The sequence below is a fragment of the Apium graveolens genome, chromosome 2, assembly GCF_009905375.1.
Source record: "Apium graveolens cultivar Ventura chromosome 2, ASM990537v1, whole genome shotgun sequence".
NCBI classification, from domain to species: Eukaryota; Viridiplantae; Streptophyta; class Magnoliopsida; order Apiales; family Apiaceae; genus Apium; species Apium graveolens.
In genome coordinates this window covers 25,037,497-25,043,037 of record NC_133648.1, presented here as the reverse complement: position 1 = coordinate 25,043,037, position 5,541 = coordinate 25,037,497, and the positions used below count along the sequence as shown (strand labels likewise).

At 38.8% G+C, this 5,541-nt stretch overlaps 1 non-coding gene across 1 annotated transcript; it reads left to right on the top strand.

Moving 5' to 3' along the window:
• The first annotated feature begins 3,124 nt into the window (after nucleotides 1-3,124).
• LOC141710025 (small nucleolar RNA R71) lies at nucleotides 3,125-3,231 on the top strand. Its single transcript, XR_012570568.1, has one exon. It is a non-coding gene; the product is annotated as a small nucleolar RNA R71 (small nucleolar RNA).
• Nucleotides 3,232-5,541: the final 2,310 nt, after the last annotated feature.

Genomic DNA, 5,541 nt, shown 5'->3' with positions numbered 1-5,541 from the left:
TAAACGCATAACGACTCACACACCTTCATTTTACTAGAGTTATACAAGGATTCATGTTATTATTGATCATATAACACATAACAAAAATGCTTATTTGATCGTGCAATGAATGAGGTCCCAAAAGAATTATGAAATAATACCCATATAGCGAGCGTTAGGTTAGCGGATCCCAGACTATAAAAGCCTTAGGTCACTAGGCACAAAGTCCCCTAGAACTTAATAACTCAAGTATTAAAGAGCTCACTCTTGATCAATTATGCATAAACACATACTTTTTTTTCTTTTTTTTTCTTTTTTTTCAACAATTTCTGAATGAGTGCATTTCTCTCCATCTCATTCAACCCTAGACTATTCATAAAACTATGAGCCGGCTACTAGCCATTTGACGCCTAGCCTTATTCACAACTAGCAATGAAATCCAAGTTTTTCTCCAGATAAAAAATCAACATTTTTACGTTATTACGAGAATATCACAAATTCTAAATATAACCAAGTGATTAAATCTCAACAACAAACAAGTATGATCATGATCTAGATCAAAAGCAACCCTATAAGACTTTGTGAAAATATTGGTTTCTGGCATGCAAATCAATTCATTAGGAATTAAACATCCCTCTATTCGTCATCACTACACTCACATCAACATCAACCAATCAACCAGAAATAGCTCAACCTAAGGGATCATGTTCTATGCATGCAAATGAAACTACATGGACTCTCATAATAACACGGACAAAAATGCAACAAATATGTCCTGAATGAACAATCATGCAAAAATATGAATGAACTATAACTAAACATGCAATATGAATCTATATGAACTATATGGACACATACACACACTAATCCTTACATTATCACCCCGAAACTTAAAATTTTCAATGTCATTGAAGGTAATAATAAGGATTTCAGGCATACCTAGTTGTCAGGAAGATCACCCTCCTCGGGTGGAGGATCAGGTGGCCAATCAACCTCGACACCAGTGTCTCGGGAAACAGTACCGAGAGTGTATGTCAAATCTGTAGCAAAATGACAGTGAATATCGTGCATGGCCTCCATACGCCTTGTCAATTTCCTGTACTGCGCATCACCAACACTAGTCCTATCAACTGTCTGCTGCACATGAGAAGAACCCTCTATAGGCATGGGAGGATCCGTTCGGCCACCCTCTACATCATCAAAAATATATCCCAACCCCTTGTCAGGGGGTGTAGATAAGAATGCATAACTCAAGTGATCTGGTAGTGAGTTGAGTGCAAGTGTGGGAGCATCTTCAATGAATGACTTGAGACCCTTCTGAGAAATTTTCAGCTCTGCTAACCCAAGAGAATTGAATAACATATCCAACTTCCTCTTTCACGGAAGAGCATTCAAATACTGCAGTTGCTCTGCTCCTTCTTCATCTTCAATAATTGATTCCCCTATTAAGGATCTCTCTAAGGTATCTGACTTTGGCAATTGCTCTAACTCCGAATTCACGACAGAGTCGACCCACTCTACTTTAAAGCACTCCTCTTTAGCTGTGGGTAACTTTATTGCCTTGAACATATGAAAAGTGACCTTCTGATCTTGAACCTTCATCGTAAGCTCTCCTTTTTGCATATCGATCATAGTTCGGCCAGTAGCTAAGAATGGTCTCCCCAAGATAATGGGAATCTTCTTATCTTCCTCAAAGTCCAGAATTACAAAATCAGCAGGGAAGATGAGTTTGTCCACCTTAACCAAGACATCCTCCACTATTCATCGCGGATAAGCGATGGAACGATCAGCTAGTTGCAATGACATGTATGTCGGTTTCGGATCAGGTAGAGCAAGTTTCTTGAAGATAGAAAAGGACATCAGATTGATGCTAGCTCCCAAATCACATAAACACTTATCGAAAGACAAGTTTCCAATAGTGCAAGAAATAGTGAAACTTCCAGGATATTTAAGCTTCGGAGGCAACTTTTGTTGCAGAACAACACTGCACTCCTCCGTTAAAGTAACGATGTCTAAGTCATCGAGCTTCACTTTCCAAGATAGAATACCCTTCATAAACTTCGCATAGCTAGGCATCTGTTCAAGAGCTTCAGCGAAGGGTATGTTGATGTGAAGTTTCTTGAACACCTCCAGAAACCTAGCAAATTGCTTATCTAACTTCTGCTTCTGCAGCTTTTTAGGAAAAGGAGGTGGAGGATAGACTCGTTTCTCCCCTGTATTACCCTCAGGAGGAGTGTGTTCCATAGTTTTCTTCTTTGATTCCAGTTCTGCTTCCTTCTGCAAATCTTCTTCAGCCAAAACTTCAGATTCTGGAACTTGAGATTTTTCAGGGCTTGCAACCTTCCCAGACCTCAATGTAATTGCCTTAACTTGCGCTTCTGCTTCCCTCTTTCCTGGAACTTCTGTATCACTAGAAAGCGTTCATGGTAGTCGATTCAATAAGGCGTTAACAATTTTTCCTATCTGGTTATCCAGAGTCTTGATAGAAACAACCTGGATTTAGCATATAAGAGCCTGGTTTTTGCACATAAGCCTCAACTCCTCCAACTCAGATTTTTCATTCGAAGATTGACATGCATTATGAGTTTGTTGTTGAAGTTGGAGTTGTTGTCTTGGTATAAATTATTGCTAAAAATCAGGAGGGTTAAATTCTTTTGCTCCAAACTGCTGGAGCGGTTTTTGTATCGCATTCTGATTGTTGCTCCATCTGAAGTTAGGATGATTCCAGTTGTCAGGATGATAAGTGTCTGGAACTGGTTGCTGTGATCTCTGAAAGTTGTTCACAAACTGAGTTGATTCACTAAATATAGGGCATTGCTCCGTCGCATGCGAACCTGTACATAGCTCACAAACACTGGTTATCTAATTAACACCATAGTTAGCCAGAGAATCGATCTTCATAGACAACTCCTTTAGTTGAGCAGAGATAGCCATAACTATATCCACATGAAGAACTCTTGCTACCTTGCCTTGTGGCAATCTCTGAGTTGGATACTGATATTCATTAGCAGCCATCAGTTCAATTAGATCATAAGCTTCCTCATAGCTCTTTGCCCATAATGCCCCACCTGATGCTGCATCGAGCATGGGTCATGACTGTGCTCCCAAACCATTATAGAAGCAATTGATGTTTATCCAATCAGGCATTCCATGATGAGGACACTTCCTAAGCATCTCCTTGAAGCGCTCCCAAGCTTCACATAGATATTCTCCCATTTGCTACGCAAATTGAGTAATAGCATTTCTGATTGTAGTTGTCTTTGCCATAGCGAAGAATTTAGTGACAAACTTTTGAGCAAGATCTTCCCAAATAGCAATCGAACCAACTGGTATAGAGTGTAACCAGCTCTTAGCCTTGTCCCTTAGAGAGAATGGGAACAGTCTCAGTTTCACTGCATCCTCAGACACATCATCGAACCTGAAGCTATCACAGATCTCTACGAAATCCCTAATGTGCGTATTGGGATCTTCCGTCGGAGAACTCCCAAACTGGACTGAATTCTGTACCATCTGAATTATGCTAGGATTAATCTCAAAGGTATTAGCTGTAACAGCTGGCCTGACGATGCTAGACTGAATGTCATTAATCTTGGGTTGAGCAAAATCTATCAAGGCTTTCGTTCATGCTGCTGGATCTTCCATTGTAATGAGTACCTGAAACACAACAAGTAAACCGTGAAAGTAAAAGAGTCCGAGTCAGTGAACTTTAATGACCACTGATGACAAGATCATAAAAAAAAAATTAACACCGAGTCCCCGGCAGCGGCGCCAAAAACTTGTTAGGGAAAAAACACGAGCTAAAATTCACACAAGTATACGAATTCACAAGTAGTATAAGATATATATCAGATTCGTTCCCACAGAGACTGGTTTAGGTTAACTACAATTTATGCACTTATGCAACAATGGTATGGCTATCGTTCAATGCTAAGACAATAATAAGTTGAGATGATTATAACTAAGATTAAACTAACATGCAATTAACTAAGAATAAAAGGGTTGATTTAACTATATAAGACAACATGGGATTCTAACTTTATTACTACTTCATTCAAAGTCATTGTTCTTAATTTTACATGCAATGGTGATGACACTAATCAGATAACACAAAACTAGTAAATGCCAACTGTCGTTGTACGAATACCCTACTACCAGACATCCACAAAAGAGATAGAAGCTGAATAGACACCAATTATGTTGAGACCCTATAGTCTATAGAATTTGACAACATAAAGGTTTAATGCGCAAGTTATCTATCATAATTACATAGGGCAAGTAAGATGGTTAAAATTACCTATGAATCATGCATAACAAATACATGAACCTATGCTAGCATGGCAAGTTCTAAATCTCTATATTCACTATCGTTTCAATAGAGACTAACACGCTACCATATATGTTAGCTACGCACATAAGACGAATAAGCACAACCAATACTAGGATATCAATCAATCACCACATACCAAGATATTGAAATAAATTAACTATAGAAATCCATAAGTAATTCCGTTAGAACCCCATAATAACGATTAAATCATAACCGAACCCATCGTCACCATGGGTTCCCATGAAAGCATGATAATAAACAATATAAGAGTGCTAAGGTTCAAGAACAAAACGAAAACAAGCATCCAAGTATCAACTATATTAAAGAAAATAAAAGTCTTCTTCTCCGTAGCCTTCTCGTGCTCTCTAGGTCTTTTTATTGTTCTCCCCTCGCTCCTTGTTGTTAAAAACATCTTTTTATTGATAGATATAGTCTCCAGGATGACCAAGACCCTTAATATCTTCAATTTCTACTAAAATCAGGATTCTGGGGTAAAAATCGGGGCGGGGCGGCCACGCTGTTTTGGCAAAAAGTCAGCGCGGGCGCGCTGGTTTTGGAGGCGGCCGCGCCTGACTTCTGTACTTTTCTACAGTTTCTTTTTTTGGCTGTATCTTGAGTTCTACTCGTTAGAATTAGGCGATTCAACTACCACGCGAAGTTAACGAGATTCTCTACAACTTGAGAATGGCCTTCCAATTCTTAGCTCTTTTCAGCATATTTCCTTGAAAAGATCTTTTCTTCATTTAACTGATGCCTGAAATGCAATAACACAAAAACACATCAAAATTACCAACAACTTGAGTCTAAAACACCAACTTAAGCTTGTAATGAAATATTTCAAGTAGATATAAAATCCACTCATCAGCTACCAACTGTTGTCCAACTTTCAGCTCCTTAGTTGGGTCAGCTTCATCTACCAATATGGATACTGTACCTTCAACAACACATATTACTTCTTTCATCTCAGGAATCCTTGGATCCAAATCAATCTATAATGGAACCACTTTATCCTCCTTTTTGAGTAGTTCTAGTGTGTTGTTAAGACATTCAAAATCACTATCTTTAACCTCTTCAATAACCCATTCCATCAAAGAGTCACCATCTTCTGAAAAATTTGGTGGGGGTGCTTCTAGCATAAGGACCTCGCCATTGGCATCTACTCCCGAAGGAAAGACAAAATCAGTATAGGGGGCTTCTCCTGGATGTTGGATAATGTTAGGTCCCGAATTATCGTA